Below are 26,905 nucleotides of genomic sequence, written 5' to 3'. Positions count from 1 at the left end.
GATGCAGCTTATCTTTACACAGGCTTTTTTTTAAAAAAAAAACATAGTTCATTTATTCATTCATCAACTGTATCCTGAGTGCTTATATCAAAGACATTATACCAGGGACTATGGCCTTAGCAGTCCAGACAGAATATCCATGCCCACAAGGCAGAGGCAGTGATAGAAAAACACGCAGACGTTTCCAATATGGTGGTGAAACCTAAGGATGAGCTAAAACCGTCTCACCTGCCTTCACTAATAAACGTCAGTTTAAGGCTTGCAAGTTGGCCAAGCGGCACGTAGCCTAAACAACATGTTTGCCTGACCTGTTCACTGGGAACTTGAAGTCAGCTGAATCTCGTTCAAGCTGAGGGGATTGAGACCACTAGGTCCCTCCACCCTTCAACTGAGCATGCGCGAGTGTCCTTTTGACGTCAGAGGGTGGAAAACTCCACCCCTAGAACGTGCCTGCAGCTCAGTTACGCCTGCGCAGAATGAAGATGCTCACATGTTTTCCCCATCTCCTCTCCCCAAGCCCTGCTTGCCCCAGAACGCCCTGCTTGTTTGTTCCTTTTCCCATAAGTACCCGGGACCCTTTGCCTTTAGAAGGTGGGCTTGAGACGTACTCTCCTGTTTCCTCGCTTGGCTGTTTCCTAAGTAAACCTTATTCATTACAGACGTCGCGGTCTCAGCGATTTGGCTTTGCCGTGCTGTGGGCAAGAGGCACCTGGTTGGGTAACGGCGGACCGAGTGCTCTTGCAGGAGAAGGGAAGGCATCGAGCAGGTACAGGTATATAGGAGACACCGAATCAGTCTGGGGGAGGAGTGGGAAGGGAGCTGGAGCCTCCAAAGTAAGGCTTCCCCAGAGGGGCCAGCGTTGAAGTTAGATCAAGGTGCGGAAATTCGTTCTTTACTTTCTCTGCTGGCCTAAAGGTGCCTTCAGTGATACTAAAGTCCTTCCAGAAGACTTGGTTGGTAGGAAACCTAGGAAACAAACGTCTGGCTGAAGCATTAGCTGGGCTCACACCGAGGTGGGCAGACAACAAGTTCACTCAATGTCCTGGTGAAGCTAAGGTCCCAGACAACCAAACCCTTAGGCAGGGCTTAGAAATACTGGGAGATGAGGGGGCGGGTGTCGTAGTTAGGTCTGGAGGCTGGCAATTTCCACTCCAGCTCTGCTTCCTCCACGATTTTAAGGGCTAAGATTGCTCTTGGAATGGATTTACAATGAGATCCTGCTGTGTAGCATTGAGAACTATGTCTACATACTTACATTGCCACACAACAATGGGAGGAAAAAGTATGTATACACGTATGTGTAACTTGGTCTCCATGCTGTGCAGCGGAAAAATATAAAAAAAAATTTTGTTGCAGGCAAAAAGCTCAGTAGGGGTGGGAATGGGGAATACCTGTATCTGACTTAAGTCCTCTGGTGTGTGTGTGATGGGGGTCTTCACTGAATACAATGTTTGCTGGGGCTCCTCCTGTACCTTCCTGTCCTGGGATTCCCTTCCCCACAACCCCACATATGGCAGCAGTGCCAACGACCTATTTCGGAAGCTGTGACATGAAGCGGAGGATTCCGAGCCGAGAGCTGTGGGGTGCCACTTTGGCAAGACTTGTTTGCTTCTCTGCAGAGTTGCATACAATTACAGGGTGGTTGTGAGAGCAGCTAGTGAAACTGTCTTATACTTTGTCAAATACTGTGGCAATAGCCCCTGTTGGGGTTTTTGAGATCTTTAGTATTGGAGATTTAGTGAGGCGTGATGACTTAGGAATGTTCTGGATGTGATACTAGAGTGAACACTAATGGGCCCATGAGGGGCTCCACCAACTGGCCATAGCAAAGGAAGCTCAGGTGTGACCTTGAGGCTAGAAAACAGGACTAATAAAACACAGGTGTTGAGGAGTTTGTGTGGTGGTGCAGTGGAAACAAACCCGACTAGGAACCATGAAGTTTTGGGTTCCATCCCTGGCCTTGCTTCGTGGGTTAAGGATCGGCATTGCCGTGAGCTGTGGTGTAGGTCGCCGATGCGGCTCGGATCTGGCATGGATGTGGTGTAGGCTGGCAGCTGTAGCTCTGATGAGACCCCTAGCCTGGGAACCTCTGTATGCTGAAGGTATGGCCCTAAAAAGCAAAAGACAGAAAAAAAACCCCAAAACACAGGTGTTGAGGTAGGAGCAGCTCTCCCTCTCCGTGGACGAGTGCACATTTGGTGTCTTAGCAGATATTTCCAGTAACAACTCCAACAAGATGGTCGCCTTTCATCTGATTCAGGACAGCAGAAGCCATGGGGCTTATATGGGAGGCAGCTTCTAGCAAGGGATGGAGAAAGCTTATGACCTGTTGTGGATGGTTAATGCTGAGGCAGGGTTAGTCATTATGGCACATACTGTCCAGTGATGGCTTGGGAACTTGGCATTTCCAGTTTGCCCTGGACTGATCTCAGCGATGGGTTGTTGCGCATTATTGGCATAAAAATAGTCCCAGCGATAATCCCGCACACCAGGAAACACTTGAAAGTAAATCAGCACTCAGGTGCACCTTAGCCACATGATGATGCAGCACTAGGGGAGAGCTGGGCATTTTATACCCAGTGAGTAAACTCCAGCCAAGCCTGTGCCTGAAGAGAGAGGCGACCCTTTACCAAGCACGGCTCCTCAGTCTCTCCGTGAGGGAGCAACTAAATCAAGGTCTGACTGTTGAGAGATGGAAATTGCAGTGAGATTAAGGGAGCCAAAGAGTCATACAGCCGTCGCGAGCAAGTGGCCGATCAGTGGTTGGAATGGAGGTCCGTCTTCTGACTCAAAGTCCTGTGTTCTTTCCACCTCCCTCCTTTAAAAAAAAAAAAAAAAAAAAAAAAAGTTTACCTCCAATTGTTTCCAAATGGAGGCATATGTTTGGGCTGGTGGTTGAGTCTGAAATAAATAGCTCCTTTTAGACTGTGGAGACAGCCAAATGCTTTCAATATGCTCCCAAGGTCGGTGATTGGGTCTGAATAGAAGCCAGATGTCCTGGATTCCAGAGCTATTTCCTCGTTGTTCCCCTTCCCCTTGCCCTCCCCCCCCAACCCAAGTCCTCTGTTAAGTGGAGGCCGGGAAGGGGAGCGGCCAGACGGAGTCTGCTTTGCCCATATTTTCCCTTTTGGAAGGCGGTGAGGGAGTAGTTGGGCTTGGGCTGGGAAGTGGACTGGAGGAAAGGAGCTGGGAAGAATGTGCAGTGGCTCCCTGCAGGCCAGCAGCATCCCTCGCCGCCTGACCTTTCTGTCCTCCTTCATCGCTGACAGCCCAGACGCGGCTTCCCGCGAGGAGGAAGTGCCCCGCAGTCAGTGTGCTGATTACTAAAACAGAACCATCATAACACTTGTCAGCTCTGCTTCCTCTGTGCACTTTTTTTTTTTTTTTCAATTTCTTGTTTTATTACTGTTTGTCAGACTGGGGAGGCTTTGAAGTTCTTTACAGATCTGACTTTTATCAGCGCATGTAGGAGTTGGAGGGTGGGAAACGGGGTGGATGCAACCCATCAAGATCTTCTATTCCACACCCAGCGAACTCGTCCCCCTCTGTCTTAGTGTGAAAGGGTTTTTGACATGGTGTTTCTATACGTGGCCTGCCTTCCAGATGAGAGAGTGACATCTATTGTCGTAATAGAGGGAGGAAATTATGATTACTTAATGATAGCGTGTCGCAGCTCGTCGCTTCTTTATTTTCCTTTTCAATACTTGCTGTCACAGCAACACACAATTGGCCTTCAATCCTGGGGCTGGTGGGACCCCGTGAGGTAACGGGGTGGTGCAGGGATGGCTTGACTGGTGAGCTGGTGGACTGGAATTGAACACACATGTTCTCCTGCCTGGCTCACCTCCCTGCGCCTAATGTGCTGGCCTCGAAAGCACTCTGGCCAGCTCGAACGTGTCAAGAGCATCCTTTGTCCTCCAGATTCTAATCTTTTCTTGTCTGGTTTGCTCTCAGCATCCGGAGGGCACTGTTTCTGGAGACGGTAAGCAAAGGTGGATGGGCCAGCCTGGTCAGTCTCTGCCACTGCCACCCCTGACATAGCTGTCTGGTGACGACAAAAGTCATTTCAATTCCGTTTAATAATCTGATGTTACTCCCTTTTGTTTAAACAACAAAATATAAAACATTCATTCCAACACACTACATCTTCCCCCATCTGGCCCAGATCCATCAAAACCCACCTCCCAGCTGCTTCCTATCGTTTGCCCCCAGCCACGTACATTTCTTTGTTTCCTAAAACAAACAAAAAAACAAACTAACCACTTTGTTCCCCCCCCCCCCCCAAAAATCAGTTTTAATCATGGAACGTTCCAAACATAGGAATAAGCCAGAGAAGAAGTCTCTTGTATTCATCCTATAAATGGGCAGGTATCAAACAAGATTATCACAAGTTAAAAACAGTGAAATACTCTTTATGAAAACTTAGAGCACCCAAAACTTGTCTTGTCCCCACCTGGTGAGCTGCTTCTGTTATGACCCAATATAGATCCCACTCCCTCTCCAGCCCCTCCCCCGTGACTTAGTACCACTCATTTATATGAGTTTCTGTTGCATGTTGGTACTCCTTAAATTATAATTTTCTGTCTTCATGTTGGGGTCTCTCACTAAACTGAGTTCCTGAAGGACCAGGCTGCATTCTTCTTTGTATACTCAAGGACATAAACTCATGGTAAGAGTCTTATCAGAAATCTAGTGAGACTAAAATGTCATGATAGGACACATATGTACGATCTAACTATAGGGAACAATTTCAAGTTAACAAAATTTTTTTGAGGGCCACGCTCAAAGCATATGAAAATTCCTATGCTTCCCATGCTAGGGATCCAATTGGAGCTGTAGCCGCTGGCCTATGCCACAGCAACGTGGGATCTGAGCTGCATCTATGACCTACGCCACAGCTCACGGCAACACCAGGTCCTTAACCCGTTGAGCAAGGCCAGGGATTGAACCCAAGTCCTCACAGATACTAGTTGTGTTAGTTAACCACTGAGCCATGACGGGAACTACTGCGTTCCAAATCTTAATAGCAACAACTCTTTATTTACAAAACACTTTCAAATTCATAAAGTGTAACTTGTTAAAGTGTGTAATGCAGGAATGATCCCCATTAAATAAATGATGCAGAGAGGTTCAAGGACTTGTTTGTGGTCCCCCCAGCTTGTAGGTGATGGGGATGGCTCTTGGGATTTAAAGGTCCAGCTCTTTTTTTTTTTTTTTTTTTTTGTCTTTTGTCTTTTTTGTTGTTGTTGTTATTGTTGCTATTTCTTGGGCCGCTCCCACTGCATATGGAGGTTCCCAGGCTAGGGGTTGAATCGGAGCTGTAGCCACCGGCCTACGCCAGAGCCACAGCAACGCGGGATCCGAGCCGCGTCTGCAACCTACACCACAGCTCACGGCAACGCCGGATCGTTAACCCACTGAGCAAGGGCAGGGATCGAACCCGCAACCTCATGGTTCCTAGTCGGATTCGTTAACCACTGCGCCACGACGGGAACTCCGGTCCAGCTCTTTTATTACACTTTTTGAATTGGAATAATTCCACCAATCATGACTTCCCTCCCTCTTTTCCTTCTCCCTTCTTCCTCTTTATTCATTCCTTTGCGTAGCGAATATTATGCACCATTTGTGTGCACTGTGTTAATTTCTGGGGATAAAATAACAAGCAAACTAGTCCTAGGTATGGCATCAATGGAGGTAACAATCTTGGGCTCAACTTGACATCCTTCTCAACAATACACAGCGTGCAGGCTGGTAAATGTTTGGTAACTCCTGTTATGCTAGGATGGAGATGGTAGAATGAAACGCTTCCCGGTGCTTTGACAGAGTTCTGAGCCCTCAGATTTTTTTCTGAAGCTAATTGGGGGGGAGGGGATTTAATTCACTTTGTTTAGCTCTTAAGCGCTCTTCCCTCTGGTAGTGAATTGCTTAATGGTGGATGCTTTGATGCTGGCAGGTACTTTCAGTAGAATGTGACTGCTATTGCCCTCTCCTACAACCTGCACTGTTGTGTGGGCTGAAACCAATTAGACCTAAATTAATTAGCAAGAAAATGATGGGCCCACTTGCTGAGCTGTTCACAATACCATGCAAAGAAGGAGGAACAGTGTTTGAAGGATGCTGTGTGTTTCTGCTCAACCCTAATGATTGAAGTATTTCCAAATATGGAAGTTAAGTTTAAGCCATTTTGGGATTAAGTGGTCTACTTCTTTTAACCCATGGAAGTCCTTTATTTAAAGGCAAGTTAGGAAGCTATAAAAGAACTCCTTATGGGTCCTAGGACTTTTGAGATGCTTTGGGATCAATTTGGAAGATATGTGGAATCATTATGTGATTAGACTTTATACGGCCCAAAGCAGCTGAGGAAATTGGTGGCAGAAAAACGATTGAGAACCCATATTCCAAAGCAGTATGTGGGCTACAGGTAAGTAAGCTTTCTTTTAAAGGACGAACTCTGTATTCTCTGTTCATCTGGTCTGATATCTCTTCCGCTGCTTATTCCTTAAATTAGAGCCTTCCTGGGGCTCCAGTCTCAACTGGGGGCTCCTCCAGGACCATCTCATCTTTTCCCCTGATTGTAAATGCCACCTCTGCTTGGACCACTTCCAAGGCTAGGCTTCCATTCAGATGCTTACCTTGAATTCTGCTGCTCAGTGTTTTATTTGCTATCCCACTAGCCCCTCAAACAGTTGTTTCTAGAACCTAACCTCTTATCTTGACCAGCCAGCTGTTCACCCAAGCTGGAAACCTGGGAGTCATTCTCTACCTCTTTCCTCATCCAGGATATTGAGCTCTGTTCATCTTACATTTTAAGTACAATTCTCAGTGCTATCCTTGTATACTTCTTTCCAGCCCTTGTTCCAACCAGGTGCTTGCTCCTCCGGCCCTAGGCTTGTTCTTCTCTTCTGCCTTGATGGCTCCCAGTCCTTTGTCATCCCTTAAGTGGTGGTTTTTCCTAAGCTTCTGCTTCAGGATCCATCTCTTTGAATCCTAAATTGTGCCAGAGTGATTTCAGCCATTTCAAAGTTTCAGCTACCATTTCATGCTGATAGTTCACAAATGTATGTTGCCAGCTGCAGATTCTCTGAGCTCCAGGTGCACACGTCCAGTGACAAGCCAGGCAGCCCCGCATGGGTATTCCACAGGCATCTCAAACTTGGGTGTGTCCACACACAAGTTCATTATCTTCCTCCACAAACCTGCTCTCCTGCTGTGAATGCATCCGTGTGCATTCAGTCACGCAAGTTAAATGTCTAATCATTGTCACTGACTTCTTGCTCTCCTTTATTTCGTCATATGCTTCTCCCTGTTTCCAAGGACAGTTGAGTCCTGATTTTCTCTTACCATGGCTACCGTTTAAGTAGAGGGCACCATCATCTCTTTGCTGAATTAGTACAAAAGTCTTTTCTGTGATGATCTTGCGTATTATTTTTTAATTTTGCAATTAGTATTCCACAGAGCTAGGTCTTTCTCCAGTGCCGATTGGATAATGCTCTTCTCAAACTTTAAAATATTCATGGTTCTGCAAAACTTTGAGGATAAAGCCTTAAACCTTACTTTGGCTTGGCAAAACCCTTCAGGATCTGCTCTTGAAATAATCTTGTCTCCCCTTATTTTCTTTCTGCTTTGCTGGAATTGCTCCGGCTATGCTGAACTTCTTACTACTCTTCCAAATGGTGCAGTGTTGTCACCTGTGTCTGGTTGCAGACATTGTCAGTGCCTTTTTGTCTTTCAGACTTTAACTTAGGTGGCACTTCCTGGTCCATCAGGAAGCCTTTCTGTATTTATATGTACTGTAAATGCCAGTGTACTTGGCTGTCTTCCTCTCTAGACCAGAAGCTCCTTGAGTGTGGACCTAGGTATTGTTCATTGCTGTGCCTCCAGACAGTTTTTTTCCCCCTCTATGGACAGAGTTGATTTGGCGTTGGAATGAAGTCCTGTATGTTCTTCTCTTAGCCTCAACCTTTTCTAGAGTGTCATCCATACTGCTCCTGGTTGATCTTGCTGAAATGCAGATATCACTGTGCTGCTTTGCTTAAATCTTTGAGCAGCTCCCCATTGCTACTGGAGAAAAGATGGGCCATGCTCTTTGTCATGAGCCCCTGGTGTTTTTGCTTCTCATTCACATCCATTAACTCTGTTCTTAGTAGATTTTTTTTTTTTTTTTTTTTTTTTTTGCCTTTTCTAGGGCTGCTCCTGAGGCACATGGAGGTTCCCAGGCTAGGGGTCTAGTCAGAGCTGTTGCTGCCAGCCTACGCCACGGCCACAGCAACGTGGGATCTGAGCTGTGTCTGAGACCTACACCACAGCTCACGGCAATGCTGGATCCTTAACCCACTGAGCAAGGCCAGGGATTGAACCCACAACCTCATTGTTTCTAGTCAGATTTGTTAACCACTGTGCCACGATGGGAACCCCCATGCTCTTAGTAGAATTTTAATTTCTCCCCAATCTCAGACTCTGGGGCTGGGGTGAGCGTTAAGTCCATCTTGGCCTTCAGGGTAGAACATGTGATCCAGGCCTAAGACAATCATGATCATGCTCTTGTACACAGTGGCTAGTCCAGGAAAGTCCATTAGGGACAATGAGAATTTGGCTAGAATTTGGGGGAAAGTGACTCTTAGGTTTTGGTATCCCGTGAAGCCTAGGACTGAGGCCATGGCAACAGAAGGTAAGGCCTATGTATGGAGAAAACTCAGTCTTGATTGTTTTATCCTTAACTGTTCTGAATTGCTGCAGGTGCCAGAGATGCAGCAGTGAACAGATAGACAAAAACTGTTTTCAAGGGAGTGTCACAAGAGACCTCACTAAGCCTTATAAACCAATGCCATAACTTTAAATCTGTCATCTTTTTCCAGCTGGAGCCTAATTCAGTCCTGATCATGCTGAACCTGAATCCCTTATTCCTTATTGCAGTAGCCCTCTACCTCTGAAATCATAAACTTTAATCTTCTACTGTCAGGCCAGTCTTTTATCCTTCTAGTCCCCCCACAAAAGCCTCTAATCTTTCCTGTGGTAGCCATTTCATCACACACCCATTACCATAGTGGCTCTACTTTTCCCCTTGAGATCAACCCAGATGTTGAAGATAGCACTTCATCCCTTTTCCAATGACCTCATTTCCTTTGCCAGGTTAGTTCTTCTCTGTCCTGCTCTCAAATAGCCTCAGTGATGTAGCAACAGGACCACGTGCCATCTATAGACCCTATATCTGCTTTTTAGAGCATCTCCAAGTGCTGTTTGCTCTTTCTTATTGCCTGGAATCTTGGTGTCTCTAGTCAGCAATTTTCTGCATTTCTTTTAGCGACTCTTTCAGCGCCTGATTTTTTTTTTTTTTTTAAACATGAGGCCTCTACATGGTCATCTAACTCTAATCTTACTTAATAAAGATGCTAAGAACTTGCTATATAAATAGGCACTATCTCTGAGGAGAGTCAGACTGAGTAAGAAGGTAGATGGTGATCTCAAATATGGTGTTAGACTAGGGAGGAGGTGACAGGGTGCTGAGCCAAAGGCACATAACCTGGAGATATAAACCATTGGGAGGGAGGTTAGAGAAGACTTTCTTAAGGAGGTGACACTTAATATCAAAGGAAACACTGGCTCCCTGAGGGGAGGAACAGGTCCAAAGTCTAGGATGGCTGGAAGGTAGATCTGTGGCCTGAAATAAAGCTGGGGAAGGCCACGCCTCCTCTCACTCACTGATTGTAATAGTCACTCAAATAGCTATTGAATGCTCACCCCGTGCCTGACTCCCTTGTCTGTGCCAGAGATTGGGGATTTAGGATGGATGCTGGCTGTCAAGGGCCTGCTCCTGTTGAACCTACAGTTTCTATACGCTGTGTCCTAACTCCCACTTGGCTTTGGCAGCCTTGCTGTTTTTGCTCCAGGGCTTTCTCTGGCAGCTGGAGCAGTTCTGCCTCTGTCTAGGGTAGCCCAGAAGTGCAGGGGGAAAAAAAATCCCTTCTTCCCTGCTCCCCAGCCTCCCTCCCAGAGGGACCTATAAGCATACGTAGAGAGTAAAAACCCCAGCTTCTTGACCCTTGGGTGGGAAATCTCTGATGTGTAGCTTCCATACGAACTACAGTTCCTGGTGGGATTACACATGAGTCACCCATAGTGGTCAACTGCTGACTCCTGATGGTCTTCCTTCCCCACAGTTTCCTTGAGTTGCCTCCCCAGTGACCTCTTGATGTGCACATCCTGATCTCAGGGTTAGCGCTTAAGAAATCCAGATGAAGACAGTGGTGAATAGAAGTATGAGACTTGTGTCTTCCTGGCACTTATATCCTGTAGACAATGCAGACAATAATGGAGACAAAACCAAGGTGTTAGCTAGAATCTATGGGGTGATTAAAGTAAAAGAGTAATAGAAGGTGACAAGCATGGCCAGAAGACAGGTGGGGAGGTGGCCACGTGGATGGGCATTCGAGGCCGCTGAGACTCTGCATTCTTGTCTCTTTCCTGCATGGTACTGCTGTGCCAGCTCTTACTGTCTGAAGATGCCGTCTTCTTAGGCTCCAGTGATACTCATCTCCCATGGTTTGTCTTCTGACCTTGGTGATGACACCCAAATCCCCTCTATGAACTTTTCCCTTCATCCACCCAAAATCCTAAGTGTCAGATGTCCCTGGAGACTTTCCTTATTCCTCCTTCATTGTCTATGATGGCTTTAGCCAGCACCTCGAGATGATGAAATGAACACCCCCAAAGCCATTTTAATCTTTTTCTCTCCCCGGACTGGTTTTCATGTTAAATTGTTTGTGTCAGGGAATGGCATCACTGGCGTCATCTGATCAGCTGGTACTTAAAAAAGAATTTTTTTTTTCTTCCGTCTTTGTAGGGCTGCACCCGCAGCATACGGAGTTTCCCAGGCTAGGGGTCAGATTGGAGCCATAGCTGCCGGGCTACACCACAGCCAAAGCCCGACAGATCTGAGCCTTGTCTGCAACCTACACCACAGCTCATGGCAATGCTGGATCCTTGACCCACTGAGTGATGCCAGGGATCAAACCTGCGTCCTCATGGATACTAGCTGTATTCGTAACCCACGGAGCCACAGTGAGACACCCCCCCCCCCAAAAGAGCTACCTTCTTAACTTCTGTCCCTTCATTTCCTTTTTCACTGTTGAGCAGTGTTGAGGACAGCGTGAAAAACTCTTTCCTGGATTATTACTACAGCTTGGAAACAAACCTCTACCTCCCCTACCAATCCAGCCTCTAGATGGCAGCCCATAATGGGTGGGAAGTTCACATTTACCCATGTCAGTGTTGCACTTGGAAGTATTCACGGGCTTCTTTTCACTTCACATCAAGTTCGAGGTCTTTAACGTCATGATCAAGATGCTGCACAGTCTTGTTGCCTCCCTTCCCAGGCTCCTCCTCAGTGCTTTCACCTCACACTCTTTGTGTCTCTGTCATTCTGTATGCTGCTTGCTTCTATACTTTGATGCCTGGTTAATTTTTATTGGAGTACAGTTGACTTAGTGTTGTATTAGTTTCAAGTGTGGAGCACAGGGAATCAGTTACACATGCACATACATATGTCAATTCTTTTTTTCCTATATAGGTTACTACAGAATATTTAGATTTCCCTGTACTATATAGTAGGTCCTTGTCATCTATTTTGTATATACTGTGTATATTTTTATCTTATCCTCTCAATTTATCCCTCCCCTGCCATGGTTCAAATCATAAATTTGATTTTGAAATCTGAGTTTATTTCTGTTTTAGAAAGAAGTTCTTCTGTATCTTTTGAAAGCAATTCCACATGTAAGTGATATCATAGGGCATTTGTCTTTTCTGATTTTTTTTTTTCCATTTAGTATGATAATCTTTAGGTCCATCCATGTTGCTGCAAATAGATGTCTGGCTTGTTCTTGATGCAGGTTTATTCTGCAGAAGTCAGCCAGAGCATCACCACTCATAATATATCTTGACCCTCCAAAACAGGAGACTCATCTCCTCTGAATGCCCTCAGCTCCCCGTGCATGGGACTATTTACATATCTATAGTGCATTGTCATAGTTTCGTGCTTTGCTTATTTGTGTCACCAACCTCTAAGCTCCTTAAAAGCAGGTAATTGGTTATTTATGTCTCTCAGTGCCCAATACAAGTAGATGTGCAGTCAACCTTCGTCAAATGAATTAATAGTGTAGCTTACGCCATGCGTAGGTCTGGGATAACATCTGACCCAGCCTTGACTATTTTCCCAAAATCATACTATGAAAAATTGTGTTTGACATAGAAATGGAAATTGTTTGTAAAGATCACTCACCCTGTTCCTTAAACCACCTAGACCTTTGTCTGCTCTGTGACAGGATGCTTCAAGAACAAAGATACCTTCCCATTAACTAGTCCATTACCTGTACTTGTAGTTTATAACAGAGGGAGCTGTGGTTTAATCTCTGGATCCATGTTACTTTTGTTCCATTTATGTGCTTATAGTCTTAGCAGAATGGCCGGGATGAGTTAGTCATTCTTGGCCATGTTTTTGAAATTATGCTTTCATTCTCTTTATCGCAGACAAGTCTGTGGGGGTGACCCATGAAAAACAAATTGGAAAAATAGGTAATTTCTATTATACTTCCTATTTATTTTCGATCTGTATTAGCAAGGTATTTTCCATATTCGTCAGTCACACAAAGCCCTGCCTTTTTGTGCAGGTAGGTCCTTCAAGTACTTAAGTGCTTATGACTATACTTTGAATGTAGTATCTATTATTTAACCTGTCCAACAACCCTATGAAGATTTAGCACATGGAAACATAATGTGGTAATCCTACCCAAGAGAAGGTATGATAAATTTGGGCAACTGATAGTAGTAGTGTTGCTTTCAATGCAGATTGTTGGGGAGGGGGGTGGAGGTGGGGAGAGATAGTAAAACTAAAGTTAAGTAGAGGCTGCGTCTTTTTTAAGACCTGCTCATGGCACGAGGCTGTGTCTTTTTTTCCCTTCAGGGCTGCACCTTTGGCATGTGGAAGTTCCCAGGCTAGAGGTCTAATTGGAGCTGTGGCTGCTGGCCTGCACCACAGCAACGCCAGATCCAAGCCACGTCTGTGACCCACACTGCAGTTTGCAGCAATGCCCATCCTTAACGCACTGTTAAGATGCCAAGGATTGACCTTGCATCTTAATGGATACTGGTCGGGTTCTTAACCTGCTGAGCAGCACGGGGGAACTCTGAGGCTGTGTCTTGTGGTCCTTGTGCACCATGTCCAGGAATCTGGGCTTTACCCCAGAAGAAATGGAATGTCATTGGTGGTGATCTTATTAGATGTGTGCTTTATAACAATAGCTCTGGCTGCGCAGTGGAGAATGGACAGAGAATCATAAAAATGGAGGAGAGAGACCAGTTAGGATAATCTTGTAATCTAAGTAAATCACAGTGGTGGCCTGAATAAGGGCGGTGGACCACACAGTCTGGAGACCTTTAGGAAAAGGAATGCAAGATTGTATAGCAAGCCAAACAGAGCTCAGGACAAAGCTCTCTGCTGTAAATTAAAGTGACCTTAGGCAATTTAGGCGACTTTGTTAAATCTGTAAATGGCCATAACCGTAGCCATCTCATGGAGCTCATGAAGATTAAGGTAATGGATGTTGTGGTAGCCAGAATACCGGTCCCCAGGAGAGCTCCATGTCACAATGCCCAGAACTTGTGAATGTGTTACTGTCTAGGGCAGAAGAGACTTTGCAGATGTGAAAGTTAAGGACCCTGAGGTGAGCTTTTTCCTGGATCATCTCAGGGGTCTCAGTCTAATCGCCTAAGTCCTTAAAGTGGAACCATCTCCTGGATGTAGACAGATATGTGACAATGGAGGTGGGTCAGAGATGTGATGATGATGTTTCTGAAGATGGAGGAAGGGCCATGAGCCAAAGGATGTCGGCTTCGAGAGGTTGGTGAAGACAAAGAAGTGGATGCTCCCATAGAAAGGAATGCAGCACCACCAACACTTTGAGTTGACTCTAGTGGGACTTGTGTTGGACTTCTAACCTATAGAAATATAAGAGAATACAGTAAACCTTCAGTGTTGGAGCAATTTGTTACAGCAGCAATAGAAAACTCATGCATGTGTGGAGGGCTCAGCCTGGCACTGCATGCAGCAGTCACTGCTTACAGGGACTCACTCAGACATGGTAACTGACTAGATGTGGGGGAGAAGAAGAATGCAGAATTAGGGAGAGAGTTTGGGTTTTGTCATAACCTACAATGGAAAATAATATGAAAAAAAAATAACTGAATTACTTTCATCACTTTGCTGTACACCTGAAACTAACACAATATTGTAAATCAACCATAATTTAAAAACAGAGTGCTTGGAAATCCATGCTCTTGCCATGGTTTAATTTGGGAAAAGTAGTATTCTGGGGATCAGAGATTCAAATGGACATGTTCTCCAGGTGGTTGGATGTAGGCTCTGCACCTTGGGTCTGGTCTGTAGGTTTGTATTTTAGAGTTACCGTCACAAAGTGAATGACTTTGCTTCACATCTTCTCCAGTCCATGGTTCTTCAGCTTGACTTCTGGGGCCTCTTGGTTCCTTGAGGCCACAGAGGCCATACTTATGTCTTGGTCAACAACAAGTTTTGGTTGAAGTCAGTGTCTTAAATGTGGCCGTTGACCCAGGGGGATTCTGAAATTGGATGTTTAATCCTTTTTCTTGAGGCAGCAAATTCCAACTAGTGGGTTATTTCCCATGTGGAAAAGCAGGGCCAGGCTATGGATTTTGGTGCTAACTTGAGGTGGCTGATGCCAAGTGGTTGCTCAGCTGGATTTTTAAGGTATTGAATGTGCCTCTCAACTACTATCCATGAGGTATTTCCCCCCTCCTTTCTCTTACCACCTATCTTCTTGCAGCCTGGATCTGCAGTACCGTTGCCTTGTCTTGTATGTCAGAATACCTGTGTGACTCCCATAAGTGACTCTGTCGTGAAGATTTCTTAGCTTACCATCTCTAACTCCAGCAACAACAACATGGCGTAGGAACTCAGACCTCCATACTGACCTTATTTCAAGTTGAGAAAAGCCAGGTACTGTCAGGCCAGTGAACAAGCAAAGATCTGCATGTTCCAACCACAGAATCATGGGCACAAGCTCTCCAGTATTGCCGAGGCTTTTTCCGGGTCCTGAGTCCTCTAGCAGAACTGCTTGAGGGGTAAGAGTATCCATGAAGGCTTTGGAGGTTTGTGATGGTTCATAATCCGTCACAAGACAGAGCATGTTATCATCACAACCGCTCCCACCTACCTGAGGTTTGCCATTTGCTTCATCCTGTGCATGGATGATTACTCCCCACAATTTAGTGAGAAGGGTATTGTTATTTTTATCCTTGCATATTAGGCGGAGAAATTGAATCTTGATTTGAGTAAATTGCCCAAGCGAATAAAATGGCACAGCTCGAATTTAAATATTTTCGTTAGTTTCCAGAATGAATATTCTTTCTAAAGTACATGTTAGCAAAGTGAAAGGATGAAGGACAAAGGCTGGGAAGATAACGATACTTGCTGGTTCTCCAGCCTAGGCCACAGTGTCTCTGGGAACTTTATGAAGTTCCCCCCGCTCCAGGTTTGCATATTTGTTCTTCAAGCCAGTAACGATGATCGAGTGCCGACCATGCCAGGTGCTGTGCTAGCTGAGCACGTTGGGTGTGTTACTGTTGAGGAGCTCATTCTCTCTTCAAGTGGCTGCTGCGTAAGCAGATGGACCTTTTAAGGCAGCTTGAGTGGGCCCTCTGTGTTGTGCTGAGTGTCCAGACAGAGGGAGGCAGCTTGCCAGGGGAACTTGGATGGAGAGCCATGATGCCCCTCTTCATTGTGTGGTCTGCTTCCCCAGGAGAGGCCCTGTTCTGGGTTGCTTGTGGTCCTTCATCTGCCTGCAGGAGGTCTCTGGGGCCCACACGCAAAAATGCATGGATGCACAGTTACAAGGTTGCAAGATTTCCCTTCTCATCCACTGTTACTTTCCTGCCCTGTCTGTCCTTATCTTCCCCTGTTCGGAGTAAAATGACCAGGAGGGTTGCAACAAACCCTACAACAGTCAGGATTTATTACCTGGAAGCTGAGGAACAGACCTACGACTCTGTCATCTCCCAGATGCTCAGGCCCATACTTGAACCAAGAGTGGTGCTCATTGGCCCTTCACGGGTAGGCCCTCTAGAGGGTCAGAACTGGACCTTTTAGGGCAGCTTGAGCAGGTCCGCTGCCTTGACATCAAGGCCCAGGCCTTTCAAAGCAACCAGAGCCCAGCAAGATGTGGTTCAGCAGAACCAAGCTGGACTTCTTTGTGTTTGCACTTGGACTTCCCACACTTGGAGACCTTGACTTTGCCCCTGATCACAACCACACTGGTGGCCTGTATGTTGAAACATCGTCGTCTTCTGAGTCCTGTGCCTCCCTGTCTGTTCACTCATGAGCTTTGTCTTTACCTCTCAGGCTGGGTTTGGCTGACACCCACAGTGTCTGAGTATTAGTAGTGGGCAGAAACCTGCTTTTGATCTCCTTTGGCTTATCCTCTATGCTATGACTAGCTCCTCTGTCTGTTCATTCTTTCTAAGTGTTGCTTCCATTCTCCTCGCTTCCATAGCAGATGTTATCGACACTGAGGGCTATCTTCTGATCCCAGCCTGCTTCATCATCCTGTACGCCTCTCCTGTACAATGCAGAGCCCAGGCTCCAGCTGATCTAAACTGCTGCCTGCCTCCCGTTGCAGCCCCTCCCCAACGTATGTATTCCTCCTTCCGTGTTTACTTCATGCCCCAGATATTCTTCACTCATTTTTTTTAAACTTCTTTTTTTTTTTTTTTTTTTTTTTTATTTTTTTTATTTTTTTAATTTTTTTTTTTTTAATTTTATTTTCCCACTGTACAGCAAGGGGGTCAGGTTATCCTTACATGTATACATTACAATTACAGTTTTTCCCCCACCATTTCTTCTGTTGCAACATGAGTATCTAGACATAGTTCTCAATGCTATTCAGCGGGATCTCCTTGTAAATCTATTCTAAGTTGTGTCTGATAAGCCCAAGCTCCCGATCCCTCCCACTCCCTCCCCCTCCCATCAGGCAACCACAAGTCTCTTCTCCAAGTCCATGATTGATTTTCTTTTCTGAGGAGATGTTCATTTGTGCTGGATATTAGATTCCAGTTATAAGTGATGTCATATGGTATTTGTCTTTGTCTTTCTGGCTCATTTCACTCAGTATGAGATTCTCTAGTTCCATCCATGTTGCTGCAAATGGCATGATGTCATCCTTTTTTATGGCTGAGTAGTATTCCATCGTGTATATATACCACATCTTCCGAATCCAATCCTCTGTCGATGGACATTTGGATTGTTTCCATGTCCTGGCTATTGTGAATAGTGCTGCAATGAACATGCGGGTGCATGTGTCTCTTTTAAGTAGAGCTTTGTCCGGATAGATGCCCAAGAGTGGGATTGCAGGGTCATATGGAAGTTCTATGTATAGATTTCTAAGGTATCTCCAAACTGTTCTCCATAGTGGCTGTACCAGTTTACATTCCCACCAACAGTGCAGGAGGGTTCCCTTTTCTCCACAGCCCCTCCAGCACTTGTTATTTGTGGATTTATTAATGATGGCCATTCTGACTGGTGTGAGGTGGTATCTCATGGTAGTTTTGATTTGCATTTCTCTTATAATCAGCGATGTTGAGCATTTTTTCATGTGTTTGTTGGCCATCTGTATATCTTCCTTGGAGAAATGTCTATTCAGGTCTTTTGCCCATTTTTCCATTGATTGATTGGTTTTTTTGCTGTTGAGTTGTATAAGTTGCTTGTATATTCTAGAGATTAAGCCCTTGTCAGTTGCATCATTTGAAACTATTTTCTCCCATTCTGTAAGTTGTCTTTTTGTTTTCTTTTGGGTTTCCTTTGCTGTGCAAAAGCTTTTCAGTTTGATGAGGTCCCATGGGTTTATTTTTGCTCTAATTTCTATTGCTTTGGGAGACTGACCTGAGAAAATATTCATGATGTTGATGTCAGAGAGTGTTTTGCCTATGTTTTCTTCTAGGAGTTTGATGGTGTCCTGTCGTATATTTAAGTCTTTCAGCCATTTGGAGTTTATTTTTGTGCATGGTGTGAGGGTGTGTTCTAGTTTCATTGCTTTGCATACAGCTGTCCAGGTTTCCCAGCAATACTTGCTGAATAGACTTTCCTTTTCCCATTTGATGTTCTTGCCTCCCTTGTCAAAGATTAATTGACCATAGGTGTCAGGGTTAATTTCCAGATTCTCTATTCTGTTCCATTGGTCTGTCTGTCTGTTTTGATACCAGTACCACACTGTTTTGATGACTGTGGCTTTGTAGTATTTCTTGAAGTCTGGGAGAGTGATGCCTCCTGCTTGGTTTTTGTTTCTCAGGATTGCTTTGGCGATTCTCGGTCTTTTGTGGTTCCATATAAATGTTTGGATTGTTTGTTCTAGTTCTGTGAAAAATGTCATGGGTAATTTGATAGGGATTGCATTGAATCTGTAGATTGCTTTGGGTAGGATGGCCATTTTCACAATATTGATTTTTCCAATCCAGGAACATGGAATATCTTTCCATTTTTTTACATCTTCTTTGATTTCTTTGATTAAGGTTTTATAGTTCTCGGCATATAGGTCCTTTACCTCTTTGGTTAGGTTTATTCCGAGGTATTTGATTTTGTGAGGTACAATTTTAAAAGGTATCGTATTTTTGTATTCCTTTTCTAATGCTTCATTGCTGGTATACAGAAATGCAACTGACTTCTGAATGTTAATCTTATATCCTGCCACTTTGCTGAATTTATTAATCAGTTCAAGGAGTTTTGGGGTTGAGTCCTTAGGGTTTTCTAGGTATAGAATCATGTCATCTGCATACAGTGACAGTTTGATCTCTTCTCTTCCTATATGGATGCCTTTGATTTCTTTTGTTTGTCTAATTGCTGTGGCTAAGACTTCCAAAACGATGTTGAAGAGCAGTGGTGAGAGTGGGCATCCCTGTCTTGTTCCAGATTTGAGTGAGAAGGCTTTCAGTTTTTCCCCATTGAGGATTATATTTGCTGTGGGTTTATCATAAATGGCTTTGATTATATTCAGGAATGTTCCCTCTATACCCACTTTGGCGAGGGTCTTGATCATGAATGGATGTTGAACTTTGTCAAATGCTTTTTCTGCATCTATTGAGATGATCATATGATTTTTGACCTTTTTTTTGTTAATGTGGTGTATGATGTTGATTGATTTGCGTATGTTGAACCATCCTTGTGAACCTGGGATGAACCCAACCTGGTCATGGTGTATAATTTTTTTGATATGTTGTTGGATTCGGTTGGCTAAGATTTTGTTGAGAATTTTTGCATCTATATTCATCAATGATATTGGGCGATAGTTTTCTTTTTTGGTGGTATCTCTGTCTGGTTTTGGAATGAGGGTGATGGTGGCCTCATAGAATGTCTTTGGGAGTATTCCTTCTTCTTCAACCTTTTGAAAGAGTTTAAGGAGGATGGGCACCAATTCCTCTTTATATGTTTGATAGAATTCACCTGTGAAGCCATCTGGTCCTGGGCTTTTATTTGTAGGGAGTGATTTTATGACCTCTTCAATTTCATTTCTGGTGATTGGTCTGTTCAGTTGGTCTGTTTCTGCTTGATTCAGTTTTGGCAGGCTGTAAGATTCTAGAAAATTGTCCATTTCTTCCAGATTGTCAAACTTATTGCCATATAGTTGTTCATAGTATTCTCTTATGGTTTTTTGTATTTCTGCTGTATCCGTTGTGATTTCTCCTTTTTCATTTATAATTTTGGTGATTTGGGTTCTTTCTCTCCTCTTTTTAGTGAGTCTGGCCAGGGGTTTATCAATTTTGTTCACCTTTTCAAAGAACCAGCTCTTGGTTTTATTAATTTTCTCTATTGTTTTTTGAGTCTCTATTTTATTGATTTCTTCTTTGATCTTTACAATTTCCTTCCTTCTGCTGACTTTAGGACTTCTTTGTTCTTCTTTTTCTAATTCATTTAGGTGGAGGGTTAAGTTGTCAATTTGGGATCTTTCTTCTTTTTTGAGAAAGGCCTGTATTGCTATAAATTTCCCTCTGAGCACTGCTTTCGCAGCATCCCATAGATTTTGAGAGGTTGTGTCTTCATTATCATTTGTTTCAAGATAGTTTTTAATTTCCTTCTTGATTTCCTCATTGACCCATTGGTTTTTTAGTAGCATGTTGTTTAGTCTCCATGGAGTAGGTTTTTTCTCTTTCCTTTTCCCATGGTTGATTTCTAATTTCATGGCATTGTGGTCAGAGAAGATACTTGAGATAATTTCTATGCTCCTAAATTTATTGAGATTCGCTTTATGTCCCAATATGTGGTCGATTCTTGAGAATGTTCCATGAGCATTTGAGAAGAATGTGTATTCTGATTTTTTTGGATGTAGTGTCCTGAAGATATCAATTAAGTCTAACTTTTCTATTGTTTCCTTTAGGATCTCTGTTGCTTTATTGGTTTTCTGTCTAGAGGATCTGTCCATTGATGTGAGGGGGGTATTTAGGTCTCCTACTATGATTGTATTCTCATCAATATCTCCCTTTATGTCTGTTAATATTTGTTGTATGTATCTGGGTGCTCCTATGTTTGGGGCATATATGTTGATGATAGTAACATCCTCTCCTTGGATGGATCCCTTAATCATTAAATAGTGTCCTTCTTTGTCTTTCTTTATGTCTTTTGTTTTAAAGTCTATTTTGTCTGATATGAGCGTTGCAACTCCTGCTTTTCTGTCATGTCTATTGGCATGAAATACTTTTCCCCAGCCTTTCACTTTCAATCTATATGTATCTTTTGTCCTAAGGTGAGTTTCTTGTAGGCAGCATATTGAAGGTTTTTGCCGTTTTATCCACTCAGCCATTCTGTGTCTTTTGATTGGGGCATTCAGTCCATTGACATTTAAGGTGATAATTGATAGATGATTATTTATTGCCATTTGATCCTCGTGTTCCAGTTGATTCTATGGTTCTCCATTCTTCCTTTCTTTTTTTTTTTTTTTTTTTTTTTTTTTTTTTTTTTTTGGTTGGATGGTCTCCTGTTATTATCTGCTTGAGTGTATTTTTTTTTCATTTTTTGCAAATGCAATATTTGGTTTTGGCTTGTGGTTGCCCTGTTTTTTAAGTATGCTAACCCCTTCCCATAATTGTGTGTTTTAGCCTGATGGTCCTGTAAGTTCAAACACTTCATTATTATATTAAAATTAAGAAGAGAGACATACATACAAACAAAAAGGATTATTTACCTCCTAACATCCCTTGCCCACATTTTATGGTTTTGATGACTCTTTTATTTTTTTCTTTTTAATTTTATTTTGTTTGAAGCATGTTCATGATTAAATCTGTATGCTGGCTTATTTGAATGACTGCTCTCTGATTGTATCTTCCTCTGTCCTAGTTCTTCCTCTTCTTCTTCTTCTTTTTTTTTTTTTTTCTTTTCTTTTTTCTTCCCTTTCCTTCCTTTCTTTTGGTTTAGAGAAGCCCTTTCAATATTTCCTTTAACCTGGGTTTTGTGTTGCTGTATTCTTTAAGTTTTTGTTTGTTGGGAAAAATTTTTATTTCCCCTTCTATTTTAAATGATATTCTTGCTGGATAAAGTATTCTAGGTTGCATATTTTTTCCTTTGAGCACTTTAAATATCTCTTGCCATTCCCTCCTGGCCTGTAGTGTTTCTGTAGAGAAATCAGCTGATAATCTTATGGGGGTTCCCTTGTAGGTAACATTCTGTTTTTCTCTTGCTGCCTTTAGGATCCTCTCTTTATCACTAACTTTTGCCATTTTTATTATGATGTGTCTTGGTGTGGGTCTGTTTGGGTTCAGTTTGTTTGGGGCCCTCTGTGCTTCTTGTATCTTGAATCCAGTATCCTTTAGATTTGGGAAGTTTCCAGCGATAATTTCTTCAAATATATTTTCCATTCCCTTATCTTTTTCTACTCCTTCTGGAATTCCTATTATGCGTAGATTGGCTCGTTTTATATTATCCCATAGGTCTCTTATATTGCTTTCCAGTTTTTTGATTCGGTTTTCTGTCTGTTGACCAGATTGAGTGATTTCCATTATTCTATCTTCCATATCACTGATTCGTTCTTCTGCATTATTCATTCTGGTTTTTACTGCCCCTAGTTCAGTTTGCATCTCTGCAAATGAATGTTCTAGTTTTTCTTGGCTCCTCCTTATATTTTCTAGCTCCTTTCTGAGGGTATCTGCATTGCTGTTCATATCTTCTCTTAATTCCTTCAGTATTTTCACTATTTCTCTTTTGAACTCCAGGTCTGTCAGACTGCAGAGATCAGTTTCATTGTTGACTGTTTTAGGTGAGTTCTCCTGTTGGTTTGACTGGGGGTGGTTTCTCAGCTTCTTCATCTTGCTTGTTGTCTTCTTTCTCCTGAGGGAGTTGTACTCTCCGTTATCGGGTAGTGTTTGCCTTGTCACTGCCGTGGAATATTTCCTGAGGGCTGTCGTTGTTGGTCAATCTTTTTTTGAGGCAGTGTGGCTTTTCTGGAGTGTTGATGGGACTAACAGTGTTTCTTTGAAGCAAAGGAGGACTTCCTGAGGGCAGACAGGACTGGGAGGTCCACCCCACGATGGTAGCAGATTTCACTTGGTTCTCAGCACCCCCTGGGGTCTTGGGCGGGTAGCAGGGCCCTTGGAGACTCAAGAGGTTCCTCCCCAGGGCAGCCCGATTCAGAAAGACCGTCTGAGATCTTTTCCGGATTCGGCCAGGCTTGTTGCAGCTTTTCTGGGCTGCAGGGGGTCCTGCCTGGAGCTGGCAGTCCTATGCAGCTGGTCCACTAGGTCTCAGCACCCCTTGGGGTCTTGGGCGAGTAGCAGGGCCTTTGGAGACTCAAGAGGCTCCTCCCCAGAACAGCCCGACTCAGAAAGACCGTCTGAGATCTTTTCCCAATTCGGCCAGGCTTGTTGCAGCTTTTCTGGGCTGCAGGGGGTCCTGCCTGGAGCTGGCAGTCCTATGCAGCTGGTCCACTAGGTCTCAGCACCCCTTGGGGTCTTGGGCGGGTAGCAGGGCCCTTGGAGACTCAAGAGGCTCCTCCCCAGGGCAGCCCGATTCAGAAAGACCATTTGAGATCTTTTCCCGATTCGGCCAGGCTTGTTGCAGCTTTTCTGGGCTGCAGGGGGTCCTGCCTGGAGCTGGCAGTCCTATGCAGCTGGTCCACTAGGTCTCAGCACCCCCTGGGGTCTTGGGCGGGTAGCAGGGCCCTTGGAGGCTCAAGAGGCTCCTCCCCAGGACAGCCCGACTCAGAAAGACCGTCTGAGATCTTTTCCCGATTCCGCCAGGCTTGTTGCAGCTTTTCTGGGCTGCAGGGGGTCCTGCCTGGAGCTGGCAGTCCTATGCAGCTGGTCCACTAGGTCTCAGCACCCCTTGGGGTCTTGGGTGGGTAGCAGGGCCCTTGGAGACTCAAGAGGCTCCTCCCCAGGGCAGCCCGATTCAGAAAGACCGTTTGAGATCTTTTCCCGATTCGGCCAGGCTTGTTGCAGCTTTTCTGGGCTGCAGGGGGTCCTGCCTGGAGCTGGCAGTCCTATGCAGCTGGTCCACTAGGTCTCAGCACCCCCTGGGGTCTTGGGCGGGTAGCAGGGCCCTTGGAGGCTCAAGAGGCTCCTCCCCAGAACAGCCCGACTCAGAAAGACCGTCTGAGATCTTTTCCCGATTCCGCCAGGCTTGTTGCAGCTTTTCTGGGCTGCAGGGGGTCCTGCCTGGAGCTGGCAGTCCTATGCAGCTGGTCCACTAGGTCTCAGCACCCCTTGGGGTCTTGGGCGGGTAGCAGGGCCCTTGGAGACTCAAGAGGCTCCTCCCCAGGACAGCCCGACTCAGAAAGACCGTCTGAGATCTTTTCCCAATTCGGCCAGGCTTGTTGCAGCTTTTCTGGGCTGCAGGGGGTCCTGCCTGGAGCTGGCAGTCCTATGCAGCTGGTCCCCTAGGTCTTAGCACCCCCTGGGGTCTTGGGCGTGTAGCAAGGCCCTTGGAGACTCAAGAGGCTCCTCCCCGGGGGAGCCCGTCTCAGAAAAACCGTCGGAGAATTAGGTCGATCTATTCACGGCCTGGCTAGGCTTGTTCTAGCTTTTCTGGGCTGCAGGCCTTTTCTAGGGGGCTGGTGGTGTTTGGTGCTGCTCTGTGGAAGTGTAGCCCCTCCAAAGGGCAAGCAGGCCTGTGCAGGGAGAGCCCCTGCGGTGGTAGGCTTCAGGCAATTGTTGAGGCCAGCCCTCCTGGATGGCAGGCAGCCCCAGGTTCGGCGAGAGCGTAGGGGGTGGCGGGGGTGGGGGGAGGGAATGCACTGGGAAGCACAGCTTTCTGCTAGCTAGCGGGCCTGTAAGCTTGCTGTGGCGTGGGGGGTATTCTATGGGGACCCACCCCTTCTTCTCTCCCCTCCCCAGCACGGGCGCAGACCAGGCTCTTCTCCCAGGTTCCCTCTGAGGCGGCTTTCCACTTCCCCGCCCCTAGAGTATTGCTCCCTTCCTCTGCGACAGCTTTGTTTTCTAGTCTCTCAGGCAGTCTCTGCCCCGTCAAATGGTTTAGAGACCTCCCAAGCAGTTTCCGCTCTTCCCCGCCCCCCTAGCCCGGGGACTAATCTCTGGAGCCGAGGTCTCGGTGCCCAGCCCCCACCCAGGCGGCGCCCCCCGGCCCTTTCTTGGGGACTAACCTTCGGAGGCGAGGTCTCGGTGCCCAGCCCCAACCCAGGCGTCCCCCGGCCCCCTCTCGGGGACCAACCTTCAGAGCTGAGGTCTCGGTGCCCAGCCCCCACCCAGGCGTCCCCCGGCCCTTTCCCGGGGACTAACCTCTGGAGCCGAGGATTCGGTGCCCAGCCCCCACCCAGGCGTCTCAATTTTTGGTGACTGTGCCCGTAGTTCAGATGGTCCGTTGGGTTCTTGATCGTTTTTCCGTACTCCGACTTACTGCTACACTCTTCTCTGCATCTGGAGATTCCTCCGGTTCGTTTGATCTTTCCCCCGTAGGAGACTTTCCAGGGTGCGGGATCCCTTTCTCCTCCGCAGTTCCCTTTCGGGAGCGCCCGTCCCGCTCGGATTCACCTTCTCTCACTCTCCTCTTTTCTCCCGTTCTGCCCAATAATGTCACGAACTTCTTGCCGTTATTGGAGTTTAGGTTCCTCTGCCAGCGATTGGTTGTTGTTCTGTGCGAGTCATTTCTTCTGTAGATGTGCTTTTTTTGTTGTGTTTGTGGGAGAGGGCGAGCGTGTCCCCCTACTCTCCGCCATCTTGTCCTCCTCCTAAACTTCTTTCATCTGCCTGGCTGACTCCACTCATGCGTCAAGACCCTGACAAAGCCTCTCATGCTTGGGGCAGGGTCTCTGCCTTTTGCACGTAACCCCCGGCCTTATGCCAAGTGTGTAACTTGCACATAGTTCCTTACTACACTGCATGGTGATTCTTTGCCAGCACATTTGTAAGTGTTCTTAGGTCAGAAACCTTGCTGCCTGTTTCTTCCAGAAACCTAAGCACGATGACTGGCATTATAATAGATGTCCTGTTCCTGTTTTCTTGAATTAGCGGATCAGTACCAGCTCTGCTTGCTGTATGTTTTGAAAACAGTTCATAGTAGCTAGGAGACAATACAGAAAGTGGCAATTTCTGATATGAAACCCTTGAAAAAGAAGGATTTTACCAGGCAGTGAAGTGGAGGAGGACATGTAGAGGAAATGGCACAGGCCATTCAGGGATTGGAGAGAAATTGGATATGTATTGAAGGATGGGAAGGTTGTAGGAAATGACAGGTAGATGTGTCTGGATCTTAAAGAGCCCTGACCCTGTAGTCAGTGGAGGGGGCATTTAAGGTTGGTCAGTGGTGGAGGGACATGGTTAGATTAAATTGGCCCATAACTCTGGGGTTGTTTCTTCAATACCTTAAAAGATGCTGAGCATGGGTTTTCGGAAAAGTGGTCCCAAGAAGCTGTCGTCATCCTGCATACTAGCCTCCTGGAAGGAATAGGTTGCCCTGAGAGAGCTGGGTGCATGCATTGTGTCCTCTCTACTCGGCTGGCCGCTGGAGGTCACTGTTGTACCATAGATGTGTGTGCACAGCACAGAGCTGCCCTTTGCAGGTTGGCTTTGGCAGAGGTTGAATCCGACATCCCCTGGGCAGGTTGGAGATTCCCTAGCGCAGACATCTTTTTGTCCCCATGGAGGACGGGCCTTGTGACCTGAAAAATGTAGCTGATGAAGAACTATGTTGGAGGCGAGAGGACGAGCGGCCTGATGACCCGGTACACGGAGGGCTTAGGCCATCATCAAATACAGGGTGGTCTGGATTGCATTACCCTGCGTCTGGTGTGGGAGAGGCTGGCTGCCCCTTGGGGTCAAGGCGACTTTTCTCCTGCTGCTTTCTGGTTTGAATCTGGTTGACGTTAGGGAAGGTGACCATTGTCCTGAGGGTCCGGAGAGGTCAGGGGACACAAAATGAGCTGGCATCTTAGACTTCATCCTAGGGGAGGTCTAAAGATGGAGGGAGGCCTTCTCTGTCCTTTTGGGCTGTGACAGCAGAGCTGGTGGGGGCAGGAGGGAAATGGATACTGAGACATACTCCTCCTTAAAACACACCCACCGACCGAGGGACTCAAGGCCAAGGCCTCAACCAAGGCATCTAGCAGAAACCACAGAGAAGGAGCTGGTGTTAACAGTAGGAAACTCTTTGCCTTGCCTTTGTGTGTACTTCCTCACTCAGTTCTCATAATACCTGTGTGCAGTGGGTATTATTTTGCCTGTTGATTATTTGGAGAGAATGAGCCAACATTCAAACCTATGTCTCTCGAAACTCAAAGAGTGATGATGGTAAAACGACTACTGAGGGCACCTTCTGAGAACTTAGCCAAACTTGAAAACCTAGTTTGACTACAACGGGAACAGATTCTCTGCTATAGAATATGATAGTAAC

General features: G+C 45.6%; 1 protein-coding gene across 3 annotated transcripts in view; it reads left to right on the top strand.

Annotated features, from left to right (window-relative positions):
- Positions 1–587: 587 nt before the first annotated feature.
- Positions 588–26,905, top strand: part of LOC102164776 (uncharacterized) — a 441,263-nt gene continuing 414,945 nt past the window's right edge. For all 3 annotated transcript variants that reach the window (XR_014815509.1, XM_084976403.1, XM_084976401.1), the window contains exon 1: positions 588–766. The gene's annotated coding sequence lies outside the window, so the exon portion shown is untranslated. The remainder of the gene's footprint in view (positions 767–26,905) is intronic.

The sequence above is a fragment of the Sus scrofa genome, chromosome 9 (genome assembly GCF_054392235.1).
Source record: "Sus scrofa isolate SSC_HxYL_T2T_F1_AM1 chromosome 9, Sscrofa_HxYL_maternal_Yorkshire_Landrace_v2.0, whole genome shotgun sequence".
Lineage (NCBI taxonomy): Eukaryota > Metazoa > Chordata > Mammalia > Artiodactyla > Suidae > Sus > Sus scrofa.
This window is presented reverse-complemented; position numbering and strand designations above follow the sequence as displayed.